The sequence below is a fragment of the Anomaloglossus baeobatrachus genome, chromosome 7 (genome assembly GCF_048569485.1).
Source record: "Anomaloglossus baeobatrachus isolate aAnoBae1 chromosome 7, aAnoBae1.hap1, whole genome shotgun sequence".
NCBI lineage: Eukaryota > Metazoa > Chordata > Amphibia > Anura > Aromobatidae > Anomaloglossus > Anomaloglossus baeobatrachus.
Genome location: NC_134359.1, coordinates 178,652,395 through 178,678,866, shown reverse-complemented (window position 1 = coordinate 178,678,866; position 26,472 = coordinate 178,652,395). Strand labels below are relative to the sequence as shown.

Below are 26,472 nucleotides of genomic sequence, written 5' to 3'. Positions count from 1 at the left end.
TGTCCATTGCTTCAGGCTTATAAATTGACGTCTTCACGGTAAACTAAATTATTAACATTGTAATAAATCAAGCAAACCTCATTTGCAATATTAGTTTAACCCCTTACAAGATGCACTTTAAGTCCTGATTTTCATTCAGAAACAGCGGACGACTTTTCATCTGTATGGCATCTGCTTTTTTGCATCAACAGTGAGTAACATTTACAAGACCAAAAATAGTTTCCTATGTTAATAATGGCAATGTAACCATGAAAACTGGATGCTATACGGTTAATCCATATGGGATCCGATTTTTATGTGCACTGTAAGGCTACTTTCACATCAGTGTTTTATTGCCTGTAGGCAAAAAAACCCCCGCAAACTGCATATGACCGGATCCTGTGGATTGAATGTGCAACACATGCAACCGCAATTGTTATTTTACTGGATCCTTCCACTTGCGATGGATGCAGCGGGACACAGAATTTATCAGCCGACACTGGAGTCAGCTGATCGGGGGTCAGCTGAACTCCTGATCTCACAGCCTGCACACGCTGCCATGGATGCAGGTTAACAGCAGTCACTGGCTGCTGACCGATCACGTGTGACCGTGTGTGATCTGTGTGGTCAGGAGTTCAGCTGAGTTCAGATCAGCTGCCTTCAGTGTCGGCCGAATATTTGATCTGTGTCCTGCTGCATCCATCGCAGCGTGTGCGGGCTGTGGAATTCAGCTGAGTTCCGCCAGCACCGGAGTCAGTTGATCTGAACTCAGCTGAACTCCTGACCTCATAGCCAGCAGAACAAGTAATCAGATCAGCTGACTCCAGTGGCGTCCGATTACTTGTTCTGTGTCCCGCTGCATCCATCAAAGCATGTGCCGGCTGTGAGGTCAGCTGAGTTCTGATCAGCTGACTCCAGTGCCGGCCGAGCTCAGCTGACCAGAACAAGTAATCGGCCGACACTGGAGTCAGCTGATGTGATTACTTGTTCTGCTGGCTGTGTGATCAGGAGTAGGGATGAGTGAGCAATAAAATGCTCAGGTGCTCGATGGGCGAAGCTACTGGCTACTAATCCCCACTGCTTGGTGTTTCCTTCACTGGCAATGGAAAAGCCAGGGAAGCCCTTTTTTTTAGGTTGCCAAATAAAAAAAAAAAATACGTGGGCTTTGCCCTATTTTTGTATTCTAGCCAGGTAGAGCAAGCAGGTGCAGGCTTCCCCCCAAACCCCAGCTGCCTATTTGTCCCCGGCTGGGAACAAAAAATATAGGGAAGCCCTTTTTTTTTTAATTATTTCATGAAATAATTTAAAAGAAATGACGTGGGCTTCGCCAAATTTTTGTGTCCAGCATGGTACAACTAGGCAGCTGGAAATTGGAATCCGCAGCACAGGGTAGCCCAAGCTTTCTGGGCCCCGCCGCTGCGAATTGCAGCCCGCAGCCGCCCCAGAAAATGGCACTTTCATAGAAGCACCAACTCTACCAGCGGCCCTGGTGCTGGTTGGCACGCTGGGTAATAAGGGGTCAATACCAGCTTTATTTTACCAGCTGATATAAAGCCCAAGATTCTTAATGTCAGGCCAAGTTTGACCCGTCTATTAAGAATCTCCAATAAAGGGTAAAAAAAAAAATAGATATCACACAGAGATAAAATACTTTATTAGAAATAAATACACAGACACTTAGGGACTCCATCTTTATTACTCCCTCTCACCCCTCCACAATCCTGGTCTTCTTTCTTCAACTGATTCAGCTCCACTATATCAAGAAAGCACGAGGGAGGAATTATTTTCTGGGCATGCTCAGTACTGAAAACAGGATCCTGCCTACCAGAATGCGGTGACTTCCGATAGAGCAGGATGCGGCTCATTGAAAAGCAATGCAGGTATTCGGTAACATGAAGGATTCGGTGAGATGCAGTATTTTGTCGGAGGTCAAAATTGTAGCGTTTTTAAAAAAAGATAAAATACCACATCTCCCTGGATTCACTGTGTGCCGCAAGCAACCGCATATGACCGCATATTGCTGCGATTCCATTGCAAATGCATTGAAATAACACATTTGTAAAGGATTCGGCTTTGCAGCAAAAAATCTATTTGTGCCACAGTTAAAAACAAAAACGCTGATGTGAGAGTAGCCTAAAGGGTACTTTACATGCTGCAACATCGCTAGCGATCTCGTTAGCGACGTGAAATTCTAGATCGCAAGTGCGATCTTTCGAGATGGCACATGCGTAAAATGACCTATGTGCGATCTCAAAAGATCGCACTTGCTATCTAGAATTTCACATCGCTAGCGATGTCGCAGCATGTAAAGTACCCTTAAGATGGGCACTGGTACAATCCTGGAGGGGAGATATGTTTCACTGAGGTTTATAGCCTCAGTGATGTAAACCTTGAGGCAGGCTCAGTGCAGCAGCCGCATGATGTCAGAATGCTATTAGGCTATGTGCGCACGTTGCGTACTAGCCCTGCAGAAATTTCTGCAGCGATCTGAAAAGCACACGTGCGCTTCAAATCGCTGCAGAAAATGTTCGTAGCAAAAAAAAAAAAGCCGATTCCATGCGCTCTGCCTGCAGCTCCTGCCATAGACAGAGCAGGAGCTGCCGGCAAAGCGCACGGAAGAAGTGACATGTCACTTCTTGAACGCAGCGCTTCGGGCAGCAGCCGAAGCGCTGCGCTCGAAGACGCCACGTGCGCACGGCCCCTGCACAATCTCCATAGACTGTGCAGGGGACGCAGGACGCATGCAGTTACACTGCGCTACAAAGCGCAGCGTAACTGCATGAATTACGCACACGTGCGCACATAGCCTAAACCTGAAGATTAACCTCATATCAGCAGGTTAGTAGCATTTTATTCACACTAAGATCCCTTTAATGATTTTAGGCCACAAATTCTGTTAAGGTCAAAGTTACATTGTTATAAAACATTGCGTTACTGCAGCTCATGCTATTATCCCCAGAAAATGGAGATCATCTGTTGCCCCCACTCTGAAGGATTGGGTGACAGAAATGGACGCCTTGAGTAGAATGGAACGGCTCACTTCCTACAATCAATTGTACATGGATAGATATTATTTGGTTTGGCAAAGCTGGATTATGTTCCGAGATTCACCTGATCTCCAGAGGTGGATCTAGATTTACCTACCATAAAGAGGTTGGTCACCTTAGAATGGTCTAAAATTACATAATACGAGGTACATAAGCTCTCCTATCCCCCCCCCCCCCAAGCCCTCCCTTAATCTGTCATTGTTTGTATGTTCCCCTGTCGTTGTCGTTTCTCTCTTCTCTTTCTCTGACTTTCTTTCCATTTTTCTCTTAATCTTGTTTTCCTTTTTTTTTCTCTCTATGATATGGTCTTGATGTAAGGACTCTGTTATGGGTTTATTAATATAGCATAAGGACTGTGTTTTACACGTGTTGTACTTGATGGGTTATCACAGGCTCAATATCCTTTTGGGTATGATATGCAATGAGACTATTTACAATTGTTCTTTTATACATGTGTTGATTCACATTCTGATGTAACTTGCATTTCAATTTTCAATAAAAATTTGTTTAAGAAAAAAAAAAAGTTATTGTTATATAGATTGAAAAAAGACAAAAGTACATCAAGTTCAAGCGCTCTAAAGAAGTTAGGCATTCTCTACCGCTAGATTATTATTACCCACAATGCAATTTGTTGTGAGAAAATCATTCAGCACTTTTTTACATGCTGTTGTAGTATCTGCATTATTATCGCTTGCAGGAGGACACACTCCAGTCTGCTCTAACTGTAAAGAATAATTTCTTATTTAGCTTTTGGAACTGCCTTTCCTCCCCACATAATGACTGTCTCCTGGTCAAGTAGTCCTTATTAATTTGGAAAGCAAATAAGAGTTCAAGGGAGACATTCTCTGTATGGCTTCATTGTGTTTTTACAGTCCCTGATCCAGAGTTTAGAAGGATGAATAGAGGCTGTGAACCACAGGAAACAAATACCCTTCTCCCACAAACTACATGTTACCTTGTGAAAAATGCATCAAATTCATTGCTGTTTAACTCATTCACCCCCGGACAATTTTCCGTCTTTCATTTTGCTTTTTTCCTCCCCTTCTTCTTCTGAGAACCATAACTTTTTTTTTCCGTCAATATTGCCACATGAAGGCTTACTTTTTGTCGGACGAGTTGTACTTTTGAATGAAACCATTAGTCTTACCATACAGTGTACTGAAAAACGGGAAGAAATTCCACATGTGGAGAAATAATGAAAAATTTGGAATTCCACAATAGTTTCGGGGGGGTGGGGGGGGGTTATTCACTTGTTCACTATATGATAAAACTGTGTCAGTATTATGCCCCACGTCAGTACGAGTTCGTGGATACCAAACATGTATACTTTTATCTGAATGGTGAAAAAATTCAGAAGTATGTCCAAAAGTGAGGTCTTGTTTTGAGTGTCTTGAGTTGGTGTTTTTAATTATTCCAATTTCTGCACAGGTGCTATGTTTTGATCGCCTGTTATTACATTTTAAAGAAATGTTGCGACGACCAAAACACACAATTTTGGAGTATTGATTTTTTTTTCTCTCCACGCCGTGTACTGATCAGAATAATTGATTTTATATTTTGATAGATTGGGCATTTCTGAGTGCGGCAGATCCAAATATGTGTATTTTTTATCTTAAAAGTTTTATTTTCAACAGGTCGAATTGCTAGAAATTGGTTTTCTAAAAGGTGTTATCTGTACTCTTGTTAACTGGATTAGCTAATAAATTAAGATCCAGAAAGTGTATGCGATTTTCATGGAATGAACAGTGTATTCCACCAAATCCTTTAGTTCAGTAGACGTACCTTACCAAACAGAGAGGAGGTAGTCTATATAATGTCCATATTATGTTAGCGTGACAGATATTGGTGTCACTGTAAAGGAATATTTCCCCCAATCTTGACATTACAATGTTTGCCAAAGATGTGGAGAACTTAACATCCATACTAACTCTGCAGTTTTGGAAGAAAAACCTGTTAACCCTTTTAAAATTTAAATTTTATTGATACTTATTAAAATCCACAACCTTTGTGCAAAATAATTATAAAGAAATAAAGAGGGAAGAAGGTAAGATGCTTACCCTTTACAATAGCCCTCCCTCCTGTCCACTACCTACCGCGGGGGTCGGCACCCTGATAACTACGAAAATGGCGCCCCCACTCCGCGGTGGCTGACCCTGTGATATCCCTATACAAGCCCTCGAATAGGTGGTAAAAAACAGATAAAGTCAAGGGTCATACACAGGGTACACTCATGCTTCAGTGGACAGAAAGATAGGGACAGTCACACATGAACACCAAGTTCAGACCACCTCCAATGTCATTGGTGATCCTGGGGTAATGATACAGACCATAGATATCAAATACACTAGATGTACAATCCTATATGACCCCAAGAGACAGTGTCAATGGCAAGTACATACATCAAATGACCAAAATTACCCCTTAGCATGCACAATAAGGAGCATAGATGTGCTCAGTACATTAGAGTGTACAGATTTATGCACACACCCTGGCCTACGACGCTGACTAATGCAGACGGTCGGTTTGCTCATATAAAAAATTCTCAGCGCATGCCCAAGAACAACCAGTTGACAGTGTCAATGGCAAGTACATACATTAAATGGCCAAAATTACCCCTTGGTATGCAAAATAAGGAGCATAAATATGCTCAGTTCATTAGAGTGTACAGATTTATGAACTCACCCTGGCCTATGATACTGACTGATACAGACGGCCGGTTTGCTCATATACAGAATATATCAGCGCATACCCAAGAACAACCAAACATGATAATTGAGGTTAGTCAAATATATCAAACACTTATCGTGTGCAGAGGGTTCATGTGTGAGTCCCAAAATTGCCCCGGTTCTGCCTCAACGCGTTTCCCCGGACACGGATCATCAGGAGGCTTGATACAAGGCTTGCCAACTGGTTTCAGGACAGCATAATGTCAGGATAAGGGGGGAGAACCGATGCTCTTAGTTCTCCTTTTGAACCTTGCCGGTAGTGGGCCGCCCCCATCCCCAGCCAATCAGCCCATCCCCCCTCCCCACGCCCAGGCACGCCCCCCACCACGGCAAACATCTAGCTAGCGTACATGACTTTGAAATAGGAGGTGTGTGGACGGAACATGTGTTTTGCCGGTGCGGTAACCATGTTCCCTTATGGACACCTCTATTGTATTCATTGGTGAAGGGATTATAACATCTGACAATGGATCCTATTTTAACATCACATCATGAGGGCATGGTTTGCCGTGGTGGGGGGCGTGCCTGGGCGTGGGGAGGGGGGATGGGCTGATTGGCTGGGGATGGGGGCGGCCCACTACCGGCAAGGTTCAAAAGGAGAACTAAGAGCATCGGTTCTCCCCCCTTATCCTGACATTATGCTGTCCTGAAACCAGTTGGCAAGCCTTGTATCAAGCCTCCTGATGATCCGTGTCCGGGGAAACGCGTTGAGGCAGAACCGGGGCAATTTTGGGACTCACACATGAACCCTCTGCACACGATAAGTGTTTGATATATTTGACTAACCTCAATTATCATGTTTGGTTGTTCTTGGGTATGCGCTGATATATTCTGTATATGAGCAAACCGGCCGTCTGTATCAGTCAGTATCATAGGCCAGGGTGAGTTCATAAATCTGTACACTCTAATGAACTGAGCATATTTATGCTCCTTATTTTGCATACCAAGGGGTAATTTTGGCCATTTAATGTATGTACTTGCCATTGACACTGTCAACTGGTTGTTCTTGGGCATGCGCTGAGATTTTTTTATATGAGCAAACCGACCGTCTGCATTAGTCAGCGTCGTAGGCCAGGGTGTGTGCATAAATCTGTACACTCTAATGTACTGAGCACATCTATGCTCCTTATTGTGCATGCTAAGGGGTAATTTTGGTCATTTGATGTATGTACTTGCCATTGACACTGTCTCTTGGGGTCATATAGGATTGTACATCTAGTGTATTTGATATCTATGGTCTGTATCATTACCCCAGGATCACCAATGACATTGGAGGTGGTCTGAACTTGGTGTTCATGTGTGGCTGTCCCTATCTTTCTGTCCACTGAAGCATGAGTGTACCCTGTGTATGACCCTTGACTTTATCTGTTTTTTACCACCTGTTTGAGGGCATGTATAGGGATATCACAGGGTCAGCCACCGCGGAGTGGTGGCGCCATTTTCGTAGTTATCAGGGTGCCGACCCCCGCGGTAGGTAGTGGACAGGAGGGAGGGCTATTGTAAAGGGTAAGCATCTTACCTTCTTCCCTCTATTTCTTTATAATTATTTTGCACAAAGGTTGTGGATTTTAATAAGTATCAATAAAATTTAAATTTTAAAAGGGTTATATGATTAGTTACACAATACCCATGGCCAGCTTTCTGACAGGTCCCATTGATATTAACTCTTGGGTCGAGGACGCGAATCAGGCGTTCTGCACTAAGGAAACTCCTGAAGGTGGGATTGGCGTCACCTCCCTAAAAACCAAATTTGGTGACTTGTACTCATCTTATAAGGAGTACACGAAATCTTGGTAGGAGATTAAGGCTCTTGAAAACTACCTTAAGAACAGAATTGTTCCCAAAGGCCTGAGAATTAATCTTCACCCATCCCCCCGTACCTCAAGTTCCAAACTGTTGGAAGCGTGGCAGAAGGAATCCATAGAGTCCTCCCTTAGGTTTATGACACTGCTGATACAGGAGGAGAGGATACTTTTGGAACAAGCCACCACCAAATTAAATCTGGACATAGAGAGCATTCTAAAATACAAATCAGACCCTGATTTTAATAAGAGGGAGAGTGCCCTACAGGTTTCTGTAGAGAAATATCAAGGTTACATCAAAGAAAGGAAGCATCTGCAATTCCAGAGAGATCTCAGAGAGTTCTCCACGAACCAGGCTTATAATTTTGTGAGTCCAGCCTAGAGGGATACCGATATATCCTCTTCGGATCAGGAGGTATCGGATACCGAAAGGGTTGGAGGGGAAGCCCGGTTTAATAATAGAGGTAGACGGCAGAATAGAAGATGGAGACGGGGAGGAAGGAATATCTATCCCACAAGAGATCCCATAAATACGAGGTCCTTTGGACAGGAATCTGGATATGCATCTACTTCTGGAGTATCAGGTGGAACAAAGACACCATCTTTTTTAGAGCAGGGGGTCTCCTGGGCTTACCACCTAAGGAACCGGGTGAACTAACGGCTGAGCTAACACAAGGTGGAGGGCTAAATAGGAGTCAAATTATTAATTTATCCAACTTTATTCCCAATGAGAAGCAGTATAACATCTTAAGAAAGGGTCTTTCATTCGTACCCACGAATGACTATAATTGCTTTCATTGGGTTAAAGACATACAGCTATTCGGGAGAAAATTAAAATGGAGAAAATTCTTCCTCAAAAATGATAGAGAGAGCTGTAGGAGGTTGGGATTGTCCGATGATGACATAGAGGGATTTCGGTCTCTCATGGGACTCCTTCAAGAACAGGACATTGCTAATAGCAATGGACGTGGCCCCTTCACTAGGCTAAAAGCCAAAAGTGTGAGGATGCCCCCGCAGGGTGATACCACCAATATCGATTTGTTTCTGAACCTTGTCGAGAGGGACCTCAAAAAGATCCCCCGTAGAAATGATGGTGTTGATCGTAACCTAGCTGATGATGAATTTTTGGCACTGCAAGATTTGGAAAAAAATGAGAATGTAATAATAAAACCCTCTGACAAGGGTGGGAACCTCGTGATTTTGAGCCATGATAAATATCTTGAGATGTGCCATCGTGTATTAAAGGATAAACATACGTATGAAGTACTCACCTCCAATCCTCTGGACGACTATAGAACATCCTTACTCACGATACTTGAGGAGGCAAGGAGTAGTGGCCTGTTGAGCAACAATAAATTTGATTTTTTGAAACCAGTTTGCCCAGTCATGCCAACCTTTTATACCTTGCCCAAGGTGCATAAGGGGCTGGAGCTATTGAAGGGCCGTCCCATTGTGTCGGGTGTGGATTCATTTACGCAAAACAGCGGCATTTACATTGATGAGGTTTTGCGTCCCTTTGTCACTTCGCTTCCATCATATACACGTGACACGGCCGACCTATTAGGGAAGTTGGATGGTATTACGGTTGGAGAGGACGTCCTTCTGGCTTCAATTGATGTGGAGGCTTTATATAGCAATATACCTCACACCTTGGGATTAAAAGCAATCGAATATTATCTTAATACAAGAACTAGGGAGCACCAGGATCACAATCGATTCCTGTTAGAGTTACTGGATTTCATATTACATCATAACCTCTTTAAATTCGACGGTAAGTACTTCCACCAGCTCAGGGGGACAGCTATGGGGAGCCCCTGTGCTCCCTCGTATGCTAACCTCTTCCTGGGCTGGTGGGAAGAAACCGTCGTCTTTATGGATGGGGACCATTGGTGGCAGCCACACATTTTGTTGTGGTCAAGATATATAGACGACGTGTTTGTCCTATGGTCTGGGTCCAGTGCATCATTTGTGAGGTTTGTAGAGTTGCTTAATGTGACTGAACTAAATCTTCATTTCACTTTTGAGGCAGAGACAGAAGAACTGCCTTTTTTGGATGTGATTATCAAAAAAGAGCCAGACGGAGTCCTCTCCACCAGCACTTATCGTAAACCCACCTCAACTAATAATCTCTTGAGGTGGGATAGTCATCATCCATTCCCATTAAGGAATGGCATTCCCAAAGGTCAATACCTTCGGCTGAGACGGAACTGCTCAACCTTGGAAACGTATCAGTCTCAGGCGAGGGATATGACCAGACGTTTTGTAGAGAGAGGCTACCCCCCTAAAGTACTACATCAGGCCAGGGACCATGCTGAAAAGCAGGATAGAACGGTACTTTTACATGGCTGTGGTAGTAAAAGGAAGGAGGAGGAAGACATCACCAGATTGATTGGCACATTTGATTGCCAGAGCGAGCGGGTTCGCAGAGTGCTTTTCAAGCATTGGGATATTCTTACTCTGGATCCCGATCTAAAGCACATGATCTCACAGAGACCAAGTGTCACGTACAGGAAAGGGAGGTCCCTTAGGGACAGATTGGTCCATAGTTGTTACACCAGACCAAAACCCCCCGGTACTTGGCTAGATAGAGGCATATGTGGTTTTTACAGATGTGGAGACTGTTCATATTGTAACTCCATGAGACCTGCAAAGTCCATCAGAAGCTCAAAAAAATGGGAGAGAGTTCTTCCTAAGGTCCTTTGCTAACTGCAAGACGATGGGAGTGATATATGTGGCTACGTGTACTTGTGCCATGGACTATGTAGGTAAGACAAAGAGGGAGCTGCGAAGAAGGGTTGGAGAACATCTTGGTGATATACGAAACAAACGAGACACCCCTCTGGGGAGGCACATAAACTCTCAGCATGGGGGCAATATTCATGAGGTAAAATTTCAGGTATTAGAGGTGGTGAAGAGTAATCCCAGAGGTGGCGACCATGATAAGACTCTGTTGAGAAAGGAATGTGAATGGATTTTCAGAATGGAGTCTGTACAGCCTGGGGGTTTAAATGAGCAGATTTCATACGCCTGCTTTCTATAATTCTGGAGTTGATTCCATGGGCTCCTGGGGTTGGCTGGCCCGAATCTCGTAATAGGGAGGCAATATCGATATAACACACATGCTCACATGTGAATTAAATCCAGATCGGTGCTGGAGTGGGCGCCCTGCCCCTCTGCCTGTCTGCCCCCCCCCTCCCTCTCCCGTTTCCGGCATGCGCCTCAACCCTGTCTGCCTGTCCCTCTTTCATAGTTAATATCCCTTCCCATCTAATGGTGTTCTCTTGTTGTAAATTTGGGGGTGTGATGTTTTATCATATGATCACTGATGCGACACTTGGGCTGCTTTTAAGTATAACCCAAGTGTGTGTACAGGACGTCCCCAGGTTGAGACAGGATCATATATGAACGTACACCTTAAGAGTGAATAGGTGCTCGTCAGACTCTGGGGGTGTTATCCCCTTCCCTCCTTCCCCCCCCATTGACAAGTAATAAGCGTCCCACTGTGGGAGTGGTTGAGTGATATTGTCTATCATGGGGCGGGTTTGTTGATGTTGTTCGCCGCCGATGCATCCGGCCGCGTGTACCCGTATGACGTCATTTCCGGGTACCGATCTCTGACGCCACTTCCGGTTCCGCCTGGCGATCCGATTGTGGAACGCAAGCGGCGCCACATTGTGGAACGCATCGGGGGGCGTTCCCGGAGACATCTAGCTAGCGTACATGACTTTGAAATAGGAGGTGTGTGGACGGAACATGTGTTTTGCCGGTGCGGTAACCATGTTCCCTTATGGACACCTCTATTGTATTCATTGGTGAAGGGATTATAACATCTGACAATGAATCCTATTTTAACATCACATCATGAGGGCATGGTTTGCCGTGGTGGGGGGCGTGCCTGGGCGTGGGGAGGGGGGATGGGCTGATTGGCTGGGGATGGGGGCGGCCCACTACCGGCAAGGTTCAAAAGGAGAACTAAGAGCATCGGTTCTCCCCCCTTATCCTGACATTATGCTGTCCTGAAACCAGTTGGCAAGCCTTGTATCAAGCCTCCTGATGATCCGTGTCCGGGGAAACGCGTTGAGGCAGAACCGGGGCAATTTTGGGACTCACACATGAACCCTCTGCACACGATAAGTGTTTGATATATTTGACTAACCTCAATTATCATGTTTGGTTGTTCTTGGGTATGCGCTGATATATTCTGTATATGAGCAAACCGGCCGTCTGTATCAGTCAGTATCATAGGCCAGGGTGAGTTCATAAATCTGTACACTCTAATGAACTGAGCATATTTATGCTCCTTATTTTGCATACCAAGGGGTAATTTTGGCCATTTAATGTATGTACTTGCCATTGACACTGTCAACTGGTTGTTCTTGGGCATGAGCTGAGATTTTTTTATATGAGCAAACCGACCGTCTGCATTAGTCAGCGTCGTAGGCCAGGGTGTGTGCATAAATCTGTACACTCTAATGTACTGAGCACATCTAATGCTCCTTATTGTGCATGCTAAGGGGTAATTTTGGTCATTTGATGTATGTACTTGCCATTGACACTGTCTCTTGGGGTCATATAGGATTGTACATCTAGTGTATTTGATATCTATGGTCTGTATCATTACCCCAGGATCACCAATGACATTGGAGGTGGTCTGAACTTGGTGTTCATGTGTGGCTGTCCCTATCTTTCTGTCCACTGAAGCATGAGTGTACCCTGTGTATGACCCTTGACTTTATCTGTTTTTTACCACCTATTTGAGGGCTTGTATAGGGATATCACAGGGTCAGCCACCGCGGAGTGGGGGCGCCATTTTCGTAGTTATCAGGGTGCCGACCCCCGCGGTAGGTAGTGGACAGGAGGGAGGGCTATTGTAAAGGGTAAGCATCTTACCTTCTTCCCTCTATTTCTTTATAATTATTTTGCACAAAGGTTGTGGATTTTAATAAGTATCAATAAAATTTAAATTTTAAAAGGGTTATATGATTAGTTACACAATACCCCCCTTCTTTTTCATATAGTTTAAGAAAAACCTGTTGTCAGAGCTGAAATAATTGTCTTTAAGAAGCAGCTACTGCTGACAGTAGGAATTCTTTGATTTCAATGTTATAGATGCTGAATGTATCAGATGGTATGAGAGGCCATTTGTAATTTTGTAGCCATGTGAATTTATCAAAGACTGACTACATATGTAGTGTTTTTCATGTAATCAGGCATACCCTGTATTAGGAGTTTTAACTGATTATGAACTCATGCGCCTAATCTTTCTCCCAAAGAACCTATACTGGCTACTATCGGTCAAAAATGAAGCAGAAATACATTTTATATATCTTGGGGAAAAGGTGGGAAATGGCCATAATCAGATGGTCTATAGAGAGATAGTCAGAGGTTTTTTCTAGCAATAGCCCCCGACTATAAACTTTCCTTTGTTTATAAACCATCCTCTATCAATTTGTGCAGAATAGTTCCAAAGGGTTTCGTGGGATCATGTGGCAATTCCAAATACGTATACACATTTTCCAAGGCAAAAAAGATAATTTTATATATTTATTTATTTATTATCTAATTGCCTTATTCTGTCTGTCTGTCTGTCTGTCTGTCTTGCTCCAAAATTGTGTCCTTACGGTGACACAAAGCTGATTGGCCGCTGGGCTCGCCATGGCCCCGCCCCCCAACACGGATTGGCCGGCCGCTCGCCCAGGCTCCACCCCCCCCACAGATTGGCCTCTCGCCCCGGCACCCTGCAGGCATTGGCAACTCGGCCACGCCCCGCCCCCCTCATGCAATGCACGCTAGCTCTGGCCCCGCCCCCCCACGCATTCCCCGAACGGACACGGTCACGGAGCCACGACTCCCAGGTGAGTACTGTACCCCCGGGAGCCCACATCAGCGTACGCCACCAAACCAGCCGACACATACCCTCGCATTGCTGGGGCTGGCCGGCGTATGCTGGTGTGGGCTCCCGTGCGAGCGGGGGACGAGATACGCTGGTAACCATGCTAGCATAGTTACCAGCGCATCAAGGTCCTGCAGCGGCGGAACATACACATACGCATGCACATAACAGCACACACATACACATCAGATCACACTCACTCTCACACACACCTCACACACACATCACATCGCATCCACACACTCACAACATCCTGGGATATCGTTTGCTTCTCGGCGGCGATACTGTGCTGTGAGCTTCCAGGACCTGCCGGAGGATCACATGGCCAGAAGCATGTGGTATCTCCGGATGTTTTGAGTGTGAGCGCGTATGTGCAATATCGTCAATGTGTGTGTGCGTGAGTGTATGCGATCGGGTGTGTGTGAGTGTATGCGATCGGGTGTGTGTGTGTGTGTGAGTGTATGCGATCGGATCTGTGAGTGTCGGCAGAGGAGCACGGCGTGCTGGAGGAGGCTGGGAGGAGAAAGGCTGATCCTGGGGAAGGCTGGGATGGGGAGGCTGAGAGAAGAGAGGCTGATGCTGGGGAAGGCTGAGGCTGGGGTAGGCTGGGGACCGAAAAGGCTGATGTTGGGAGGAGAGAGACTGATGCTGGGGGAGGCTGAGGCTGGGGTAGGCTGGGAAGAGAGAGGCTGATGCTGGGAAGAGAGAGAGGCTGATGCTGGGAAGAGAGAGAGGCTGATGCTGGGAAGAGAGAGAGGCTGATGCTGGGAAGAGAGAGAGGCTGATGCTGGGAAGAGAGAGAGGAGAGAGGCTGATGCTGGGAAGAGAGAGAGGCTGATGCTGGGGACAGAGAGAGAGGCTGATGCTGGGGACAGAGAGAGGCTGATGCTGGGGACAGAGAGAGGCTGATGCTGGGGACAGAGAGAGGCTGATGCTGGGGACAGAGAGAGGCTGATGCTGGGGACAGAGAGAGGCTGATGCTGGGGACAGAGAGAGGCTGATGCTGGGGACAGAGAGAGGCTGATGCTGGGGACAGAGAGAGGCTGATGCTGGGGACAGAGAGAGGCTGATGCTGGGGACAGAGAGAGGCTGATGCTGGGGACAGAGAGAGGCTGATGCTGGGGACAGAGAGAGGCTGATGCTGGGGACAGAGAGAGGCTGATGCTGGGGACAGAGAGAGGCTGATGCTGGGGACAGAGAGAGGCTGATGCTGGGGACAGAGAGAGGCTGATGCAGCATGGCGGATGGACCACGTTTGGGAGTGCGCAGCATGGCGGATGGACCACGTTTGGGAGTGCGCAGCATGGCGGATGGACCACGTTTGGGAGTGCGCAGCATGGCGGATGGACCACGTTTGGGAGTGCGCAGCATGGCGGATGGACCACGTTTGGGAGTGCGCAGCATGGCGGATGGACCACGTTTGGGAGTGCGCAGCATGGCGGATGGACCACGTTTGGGAGTGCGCAGCATGGCGGATGGACCACGTTTGGGAGTGCGCAGCATGGCGGATGGACCACGTTTGGGAGTGCGCAGCATGGCGGATGGACCACGTTTGGGAGTGCGCAGCATGGCGGATGGACCACGTTTGGGAGTGCGCAGCATGGCGGATGGACCACGTTTGGGAGTGCGCAGCATGGCGGATGGACCACGTTTGGGAGTGCGCAGCATGGCGGATGGACCACGTTTGGGAGTGCGCAGCATGGCGGATGGACCACGTTTGGGAGTGCGCAGCATGGCGGATGGAGCACGTTTGGGAGTGCGCAGCATGGCGGATGGAGCACGTTTGGGAGTGCGCAGCATGGCGGATGGAGCACGTTTGGGAGTGCGCAGCATGGCGGATGGAGCACGTTTGGGAGTGCGCAGCATGGCGGATGGAGCACGTTTGGGAGTGCGCAGCATGGCGGATGGAGCACGTTTGGGAGTGCGCAGCATGGCGGATGGAGCACGTTTGGGAGTGCGCAGCATGGCGGATGGAGCACGTTTGGGAGTGCGCAGCATGGCGGATGGAGCACGTTTGGGAGTGCGCAGCATGGCGGATGGAGCACGTTTGGGAGTGCGCAGCATGGCGGATGGAGCACGTTTGGGAGTGCGCAGCATGGCGGATGGAGCACGTTTGGGAGTGCGCAGCATGGCGGATGGAGCACGTTTGGGAGTGCGCAGCATGGCGGATGGAGCACGTTTGGGAGTGCGCAGCATGGCGGATGGAGCACGTTTGGGAGTGCGCAGCATGGCGGATGGAGCACGTTTGGGAGTGCGCAGCATGGTGGATGGAGCACGTTTGGGAGTGCGCAGCATGGGGGAAGCAGCACGATGGGGAGTGCGCAGCATTGCGGATGGAGCACGATGGGGAGTGCGCAGCATGGCGGATGGAGCACGTTTGGGAGTGCGCAGCATGGCAGATGGAGCACGTTTGGGAGTGCGCAGCATGGGGGAAGCAGCACGATGGGGAGTGCGCAGCATGGCGGATGGAGCACGTTTGGGAGTGCGCAGCATGGTGGATGGAGCACGTTTGGGAGTGCGCAGCATGGCGGATGGAGCACGATGGGGGGTGCGCAGCATAGGGGATGGAGCACGATGGGGAGTGCGCTGCATGGGGGATGGAGCACGATGGGGAGTGCGCTGCATGGGGGATGGAGCACGATGGGGAGTGCGCTGCATGGGGGATGGAGCACGATGGGAAGTGCACACCTCCCCCCAACACACACACACGCGCACTGCACAACACACACACACTGGGAACCACAAACAACGCCCTACAGACACCCACACACACAGACAACGCTGCACACACAACACCCAACACACAAACACCGCGGCACACACAAATATACGCACATACCGCACAACACACATTGCACAAAACATACCTCCCCCCAAAACACACCACACACACACAAACCGCGCAACACACACACACACACAACGCTACAGACACACAGCGATCCACAAACAACGCAACACACGCAACACACATACAACACCGCTCTCACCCCCCGTCACACCCAGACAACACCCAGAACATGTACAGCGCCCTACACAAACACTTGGTAACTACACACAACAACATCTATATAACAAAATTCATACATGAACTACACAATACGTAAATTCTAGAATACCCGATGCGTAGAATCGGGCCACCTTCTAGTATATATGTATATATATATATATATATATATATATATATATATATATATATATATATATATATATATATATATATGATATATTAAAAAAATAGGTCCAGCAGACAAAGGTAGTACCATAGTAGTGTTCAATTCCAGATTTTTATATATACTAGAAGGTGGCCCGATTCTACGCATCGGGTATTCTAGAATTTACGTATTGTGTAGTTCATGTATGATTTTTGTTATATATATATATATATATATATATATATATATATATATATAGATGTTGTTGTGTGTAGTTACCAAGTGTTTGTGTACGGCGCTGTACATGTTCTGGGTGTGGCGGGGGGTGAGAGCGGTGTTGTATGTGTGTTGCGTTGTTTGTGGAGCGCTGTGTGTCTGTAGCGTTGTGTGTGTGTGTGTGTGTGTGTTGTGCGGTTTGTGTGTGTGTGGTGTGTTTTGGGGGGAGGTATGTTTTGAGCAATGTGTGTGTTGTGCGGTATGTGCGTATATTTGTGTGTGCTGCGGTGTTTGTGTGTTGGGTGTTGTGTGTGCAGCGTTGTCTGTGTGTGTGGGTGTCTGTAGGGCGTTGTTTGTGGTTCCCAGTGTGTGTGTGTTGTGCAGTGCGCGTGTGTGTGTGTGTGTGTGTTGGGGGGAGGTGTGCACCTCCCATCGTGCTCCATCCCCCATGCTGCGCACCCCCCATCGTGCTCCATCCCCCATGCTGCGCACTCCCAAACGTGCTCCATCCGCCATGCTGCGCACTCCCAAACGTGGTCCATCCGCCATGCTGCGCACTCCCAAACGTGCTCCATCCGCCATGCTGCGCACTCCCAAACGTGCTCCATCCGCCATGCTGCGCACTCCCAAACGTGCTCCATCCGCCATACTGCGCACTCCCCATCGTGCTGCATCCCCCATGCTGCGCACTCCCAAACGTGCTCCATCCGCCATGCTGCGCACTCCCCATCGTGCTCTATCCGCCATGCTGCGCACCCCCCATCGTGCTCCATCCCCCATGCTGCGCACTCCCCATCGTGCTGCATCCCCCATGCTGCGCATTCCCAAACGTGCTCCATCCGCCATGCTGCGCACTCCCAAACGTGGTCCATCCGCCATGCTGCGCACTCCCAAACGTGCTCCATCCGCCATACTGCGCACTCCCCATCGTGCTGCATCCCCCATGCTGCGCACTCCCAAACGTGCTCCATCCGCCATGCTGCGCACTCCCCATCGTGCTCTATCCGCCATGCTGCACACTCCCAAACGTGCTCCATCCGCCATGCTGCGCACCCCCCATCATGCTCCACCCGCCATGCTGCGCACTCCCAAACGTGCTCCACCCGCCATGCTGCGCACTCCCAAACGTGCTCCACCCGCCATGCTGCGCACTCCCAAACGTGCTCCATCCGCCATGCTGCGCACTCCCAAACGTGCTCCATCCGCCATGCTGCGCACTCCCAAACGTGCTCCATCCGCCATGCTGCGCACTCCCAAACGTGCTCCATCCGCCATGCTGCGCACTCCCAAACGTGCTCCATCCGCCATGCTGCGCACTCCCAAACGTGCTCCATCCGCCATGCTGCGCACTCCCAAACGTGCTCCATCCGCCATGCTGCGCACTCCCAAACGTGCTCCATCCGCCATGCTGCGCACTCCCAAACGTGCTCCATCCGCCATGCTGCGCACTCCCAAACGTGCTCCATCCGCCATGCTGCGCACTCCCAAACGTGCTCCATCCGCCATGCTGCGCACTCCCAAACGTGCTCCATCCGCCATGCTGCGCACTCCCAAACGTGCTCCATCCGCCATACTGCGCACTCCCAAACGTGCTCCATCCGCCATACTGCGCACTCCCCATCGTTCACCATCCGGCATGCTGCGCACTCCCAAACGTGGTCCATCCGCCATGCTGCGCACTCCCAAACGTGCTCCATCCGCCATGCTGCGCACTCCCAAACGTGCTCCATCCGCCATGCTGCGCACTCCCAAACGTGCTCCATCCGCCATGCTGCTCACTCCCAAACGTACTCCATCCGCCATGCTGCGCACTCCCAAACGTGCTCCATCCGCAATGCTGCGCACTCCCAAACGTGCTCCATCCTCCATGCTGCGCACTCCCAAACGTGGTCCATCCACCCAGCATCAGCCTTTTCTGTCCCTAGCATCAGCCTCTCTCCTCCCAGCCTACCCCAGCCTCAGCCTCCCTCAGCATCAGCCTCTCTTCTCTCAGCCTCCCCCTCCCAGCCTTCCCCAGGATCATCCTCTCTCCTCCCAGCATCAGCCTCTCTCCTCCCAGCATCAGCCTCTCCTCTCTGTTCCCAGCATCAGCCTCTCTCCTCCCAGCCTTCCCCAACATCAGCCTCTCTCCTCCCAGCCTCTCTCTCTTCCCAGCCTCCCCCAGCATCAGCCTCTCTCCTCCCAGCCTCTCTCTCTTCCCAGCCTCCCCCAGCATCAGCCTTTCTCCTTCCAGCCTCCCCCAGCATCAGCCTCTCTCCTTCCAGCCTCCCCCAGCATCAACCTTTCTCCTTCCAGCCTGCCCCAGCATCAACCTTTCTCCTTCCAGCCTGCCCCAGCATCAGCCTCCCTCTCCCAGCCTTCCCCAGGATCAGCCTCTCTCCTCCCAGCCTCCTTCAGCATCAGCCTTCCCCTCCCAGTCTCCCCCAGCATCAGCCTCCCCCTCCCAGCCTTCCCCAAGATCAGCCTCTCTGCTCCCAGCCTCCTCCAGCACGCCGTGCTCCTCTGCCGACACTCACACACACCCGATCGCATACACTCACACACACAACCGATCGCATACACTCACACACACAACCGATCGCATACACTCACACATACAACCGATCGCATACACTCACACATACAACCGATCGCATACACTCACACATACAACCGATCGCATACACACACACACCCACCCACCCACACCCGATCGCATACACTCACCCACACCCGATCGCATACACTCACCCACACAGACACTGACGAAATCGCACATACGCGCTGATACTCACAACATCCGGAGATACCACATGCTTCTGGCCATGTGATCCTCCGGCAGGTCCTGGAAGGTCACAACAGCACAGTATCGAGGCCGAGAAGCAAGCGATATCCCAGGATGCTGTGAGTGTGTGGATGCGATGTGTGTGTGAGGTGTTTGTGAGAGTGAGTGTGATCTGATGTGTGTGTATGTGTGTGTTATGTGTGTGCGTGTGGATCTTCCGCCGCTGCAGGACCTTGATGTGCTGGTAACTATGCCAGCATGGTTACCAGCGCATCACGTGCCCCACTCGCACGGGAGCCCACACCAGCATACGGCGGCAAGGCCAGCAATGCGAGGGTAAGTGTCGGCTGGGTTGGCGGCGTACGCTGATGTGGGCTCCCGTTGGGGGGGGGGGTGTTGTACAGTACTCACCTGGGAGCCGTGACCGTGTCAGTTCGGGGAATGCGCGGGGGGGGGGCAGAGCTAACGTCCATTGCGTGAGGGGGGCGGGGCGTGGCCGAGTTGCCAATGCCTGCAGGGTGCCGGGGCGAGAGGCCAATCTGTGGGGGGGCGGAGCCTGGGCGAGCGGCTGGCCAATCCGTGTGGGGGCGCAGCCTGGGCGAGCGGCCAATCGGTGTGGGGGGGCGGGGCCATGGCGAGCCCAGCGGCCAATCAGCTTTGTGTCACCGTAAGGACACAATGTCACCGGAAGGACACAATTTTGAAGCATGACAGACAGACAGACAGAATAAGGCAATTAGATAGATATATATATATATATATATATCTCTATGTGGAATTGAACACTACTATGGTACTACCTTTGTCTGCTGGACCTATTTTTTTTAATCATTTAAGAGCCATTTTCTTTTGGGTGGATAAATTGTGCATAATTTGTAGGGTTTTTTTTATCCAAGTTAAGTTCTTTTTCTATGTTCCTGAAAATCATCCAATATTGGTGGTCGAGAATGTAGGGGATAGAAGAAAATAATTCCTGTAGTAAAAGTATAATTAGAGGGGTTGTCCACTAGTTTGACATTGATGGCCTATCCTTGGTAAAGTTCATCAATGTCGGATCACGCTGCACCACTGCCAATCAGCTGTTCGCTGTCCCAGCGGCGGCAGCAGGCAGCTGGACATGCTCAGTTCTGGAGGTGCTTAGTCTTCTGATAACGGCCGTGGCCAGGTACTGCACATCCGCCTTCTATTGATTAAAATGGGAGTTGGATGTGCAGTACACGGCCGCGTCTGCCATCAGGAGACGGACCAGCACCGAAACTCAGCATTTCTGTCCGCCTGCCGCTGCCTGAACTGAGGTCAGCTGATCAGAGGGGGTATGGCGTGTCAGACCCCGGCCAATCAGACATTGATGACCTATTCTAGGGATAGGCCATCAATGCATAAGTAGTGGACAACCACTTTAAGAGACGTGGTAACTGTTCGTGACTTTGCTTCTATCAATTTCAAATGAAGGGAAAAAAAATTGTTCAAAAAAGTTTGGCGAAGTAGGGTATTCTTTCTCTGGTGAACTGCAAGAATTCTAGGTATTAGAATTTCTTATGTTATCTGGTGGGTTTGGTTACAAAAAATGGCATTTTATTGTTAAATTCCTTGTGAGTTTCTTAACTTTCAAGATTGTTTTAAAGATTTTGAATGAATTTCTCGCAGCAAAACCCATTACTTTAGATAACAATGAAATTTGAGATTCTGATAAAGTGTAACAGAGCATATCCTTCCGTCCAAACCACAAAAGTCAGGAGATATAGGCAGACTTCCTCTTACAAAGAGCTATGGTGAAATTTATTAAAGGGGTTGTCCACTACTGGGACAACCCTTTCTCACGCTGAGTGTTTGCTCCTGTTAAAATAGGAATACATACAGTTCCAACGGTCTTAGCATTCACTCTCCTGGGGATCAGGTGAGGTTGTTACGTCAAGCGAGCCATGAGCCCAATCAGCGTTGGCTTAGCTGTCTCCAACTTTGGACAAATTGAACATAAAGAAGAAATCAGAGATTCAACTGCTCGCTCACTTCCACTTGACGATTGATATATCCAAAGGTGGGGACAGTTAAGATGGTGCTGACTGGGTGCAGGGCTTTCCTGACGTAACAACCTCACGTGAACCCTGGGAGAGGCTGACACTGGAGTATGATTTTATTTTAACAGGGGGCAAACACTCAAATTGGAAAGGGGCTGTCCGAGTAGTGGCCAGCCCCTTTAAGATATCTCTTAGGCTATCTACACAAAGTTCTCAAAGCAGAAACTGAAAAAAAGCCCTCCCCTTCTTTGGGATGATTTTGGAGGAGGTATTCATTTTAAGAAGTGTTTCCTGAAGTTTTTGAAGAGTCTTGAGATGTTTTTTTAGCAAGCTTTTGATGTGACAGTGCCTAGTTTGGAGGAGTTTCCTTCAGGATTTGCTTAAAAGAAGTGATATGCACTTCCTTTTTTCATGGTGTTCTTCAAAAGCTCTTCAAGAAAAAAAAAATGCTAAAGAAACTCCACATATGCACAATAAAGTGGATTTCACATGCAAATGAATAGGGAGATTTCTTTTTTTTTTAAAATCAGTTTGAGTAGGATTTTGGGGAGGGTATACAGCAAAAACTCCAAGTGAACACAAACTTGTGTGACAGTCGTAATGAAAAGATCTCTTACATGCTGCTCACGGATCGTGCGGCATGATTCAGCTGTCAGTCTCTCTTTAAGGCCGGAGTCGCACTTGTGATTGCCTCGCGTGTATCTTGCGCGAGTTTTGCGGTGCATCACCCGGCACGGACTCACACTGCTCACACGAGTGGGTCGGCTGCATAGAGATGCATACAACCAACCCGCTCCTGTGACCAGAGTGTGAGTTTGTGCCGGGTGATGCACTGCGAAACTCGCGCAAGATACACGTGAGGCAATCACAAGTGCGACTCCGGCCCAACATCCATCTGCTACTGGAGCTGGTAATGGGGATGGGATGCTGGGCGTCACATTGCCATCGATCTGAGATTAAGGCTATGTGCGCACATAGCGTTCTGTCCCTGCAGAAATTTCTGCAGCGATTTGAACAGCACACGTGCGCTTCAAATCGCTGCAGAAAGAGTCTGTAATGAAAAGCCGATTTCATGCGCTCTGAGTGCAGCCCCTCCCATAGACAGAGCGGGGGATGCATCCAAAGCGCAGGAAAGAAGTGTCATGTCACTTCTTAGAACGCAGTGCTTCGGGCAGCAGCCGAAGCGCTGCACTCTAATACACCACGTGCGCACATCTCCTGCATAATCTTCATAGATTATGCTGGGGACGCAGGACGCATGCAGTTACGCTGCAGTGCAGATCGCAGCGTAACTGTATGCAAATATGCAGCATGCACACATAGCCTAATAGCATTTTAATATTTTAGTGTTTAAATGTTAAACTGAAAAGTTTTTTAATAAGTAGAGCTGCCGTGATGTGTTACATGTGGCCTTATCGCAGCATAAGCTTTGTTCTCCCTGTAATCCCCATACACTAATGACACAAGTGCAGCAGACTCTACTTTGCCTTCACATTTCTCCTGCTTTGTTGACAAAATATATTTTGAGAGAGGTCAAACACAGGACCCTCCGACAGCGGGTTCAGCATAAATCAGGGCGGCTCCGGAGAAGACAGATAAGAGCTCCAAACCCTGCCGTCCCTTTGTGCACGCAGAGTACAGACTGACGGGATTCTGTCTTCTGGTCACTACATCCACCAGAAGAAACACCTGCATTTTGAATATTACAATCTCTAAATTGAACCCTGATTGTAGAACGAATAAGATCATATCCTCTTCACCGTTTTGTGCTTCAGGCACCTATAGAATTAGCAGCCAAGCAGATCACATTGGCCATTTTTCTAACCTCTCCCTCTCCAAACACAATTTTAAGGCTCATCAGGACATCAGTGATTTTTCACATGCAAAACAAAAAAATCAGGCCATCAGTGTTTTGGATCAGATTTTCATCAGTTTGTTCGGTGGCAAGTTTTACCATCACTTTTTAATGTATACAAAAAAACATAAAACATGATGGAGATTCTCAAGCTTCTCCTATTAGTAAGCAAATAAAAACAGACAGCACGCAGATGGTACATGGATGGCACGCAAGTGCTGTCAGACATTTTTTCACAGGCCCATAGACTTGCATTGGTAAGGTTAATCCATGACTTGTCTCTATGTTTGGGCAGAATACTCGTCCTGCAAATATACATGGACATCAGTGTAGCCACATTGACTATACCATGTACGAAGAACATGGATTGGACTCGGAGAATACCTGACGTGTGAGTGCACCTGATATAGCCGTAGTCTGAACCATGTCTGCCATCTCCCCAACTATTCCCTGCACGCCTGATATAGCCGTAGTCTGAACCATGTCTGCCATCTCCCCAACTATTCCCTGCACGCCTGATATAGCCGTAGTCTGGACCACGTCTGCCATATCCCCAACTATTCCCTGCACGCCTGATATAGCCGTAGTCTGGACCACATCTGCCATCTCCCCAACTATTCCCTGCACGCCTGATCTAGCCGTAGTCTGGACCACATCTGCCATATCCCCAACTATTCCCTGCACGCCTGATATAGCCGTAGTCTGGACCACGTCTGCCATATCCCCAACTATTCCCTGCACGCGTGATATAGCCGTAGTCTGAACCACGTCTGCCATCTCCCCAACTATTCCCTGCACGCCTGATATAGCCGTAGTCTGGACCACATCTGCCATATCCCCAACTATTCCCTGCACGCCTGATATAGCCGTAGTCTGGACCACGTCTGCCATATCCCCAACTATTCCCTGCACGCCTGATATAGCCGTAGTCTGAACCACGTCTGCCATATCCCCAACTATTCCCTGCACGCCTGATATAGCCGTAGTCTGAACCACGTTTGCCATATCCCCAACTATTCCCTGCACGCCTGATATAGCCGTAGTCTGAACCACGTCTGCCATATCCCCAACTATTCCCTGCACGCCTGATATAGCCGTAGTCCGAACCACGTCTGCCATATCCCCAACTATTCCCTGCACGCCTGATATAGCCGTAGTCTGGACCATGTCTGCCATCTCCCCAACTATTCCCTGCACGCGTGATATAGCCGTAGTCTGGACCACATCTGCCATATCCCCAACTATTCCCTGCACGCGTGATATAGCCGTAGTCTGAACCACGTCTGCCATATCCCCAACTATTCCCTGCACGCCTGATATAGCCGTAGTCTGAACCACGTCTGCCATATCCCCAACTATTCCCTGCACGCGTGATATAGCCGTAGTCTGGACCACGTCTGCCATATCCCCAACTATTCCCTGCACGCCTGATATAGCCGTAGTCTGGACCATGTCTGCCATATCCCCAACTATTCCCTGCACGCCTGATATAGCCGTAGTCTGAACCACGTCTGCCATATCCCCAACTATTCCCTGCACGCGTGATATAGCCGTAGTCTGGACCACGTCTGCCATATCCCCAACTATTCCCTGCACGCCTGATATAGCCGTAGTCTGGACCACGTCTGCCATATCCCCAACTATTCCCTGCACGCCTGATATAGCCGTAGTCTGGACCATGTCTGCCATATCCCCAACTATTCCCTGCACGCGTGATATAGCCGTAGTCTGGACCACGTCTGCCATATCCCCAACTATTCCCTGCACGCCTGATATAGCCGTAGTCTGGACCACGTCTGCCATATCCCCAACTATTCCCTGCACGCCTGATATAGCCGTAGTCTGGACCACGTCTGCCATATCCCCAACTATTCCCTGCACAGGAGCGCTCACATTATAGGGTGGCCGAGCCCCTCAATACTGGTGGGTCCAGCTCATGTTAAGACCTCATGATTTTTCATTTATGTGACATATTATACACGTGTCATCAATGTTTTAGATCCGAGTTTCATCAATGTTCGGTCAGTGTCAGTTTTTGCCATTATTGTTTCATCAGTGATTTTCACCTATGGAGAAATCAATAAATTGCAAACACTGGTTTGATAAAAACATGGCCATGTGCCCAACACCATAGATTGTCCATGTGTATGGGGGCTTAGGGCGATGTAGAAGAGGTGACGGGGTGCTCCATGGTTATGGGGTGCTATGTACATCATGAAGCAGATGCGCTCTGTCATCGCCTGGAAGATAGGACTTGTCTAACTACTTTCCCATCCTCTGCAGATGACACTTCGCTACAAAGCTGTGATGGCTGTCACCCAGTCTGTACAGCACGTGTCCTCATACACACAGCACCCGGACAATGACAACAAGGCATCACAACTATCACGAGAAGCAACAATATCGGCACACTCGCGACAATCCAGTGTCACTGTCAATCACCACTGAGCCTCCCGGAGACAAGGCGTGCGACAATGTCAGCATCAGCAACAAGCGTAAGGCTCCGGGGAGCGGCCGATCATCAGGTGTCAGGAGGAGCCCACAGAAGCCCAAAGCCGGTACTCACAGCGCGGTCACCATAGAGCTCCGCTCTCCTCTGCAGTGCCCGAGCCCGAGAGCAGCCGCACAAAGCAACTGGCTAAAGTGAATGTCTGATCATCAACAGGAAACATCGGCGCTTCCTGTGACATCATGGACTCCGCCTGTAGTGTGCTCTAAAGAAAGTTGTGTGTGCTGCGGCCGGCTGCACCCGGTCACTTCCTCTGCCCAGAAGGCAGGATATGGCCGCTCAGCTCAGGAAATCTGCCACAGATAACATTGTTATTGGTCCGCCCAGAGAAGCCATAGACGCCCAGGGCCAGCTGATGACTGATGGCCAGCACAGAGGAGCATGTACATATAGAGCACGTGAGGTCGGAGAATTTGCCCTTGATCTCTCGCCTCCAGCGTGTTCAGCTTTCTCTGCTTTCTGCTGAAATCACAGAACGTTTTTAATAATAAAGTTATATGTTGTTAGA

General features: G+C 48.7%; 1 protein-coding gene across 1 annotated transcript in view; it reads right to left on the bottom strand.

The window, feature by feature from the left end:
• CALCRL (calcitonin receptor like receptor) overlaps positions 1-26,129 on the bottom strand; it is a 353,836-nt gene extending 327,707 nt beyond the window's left edge. The window contains exon 1 of the mRNA XM_075317814.1: positions 26,022-26,129. The gene's annotated coding sequence lies outside the window, so the exon portion shown is untranslated. The remainder of the gene's footprint in view (positions 1-26,021) is intronic.
• Positions 26,130-26,472: the final 343 nt, after the last annotated feature.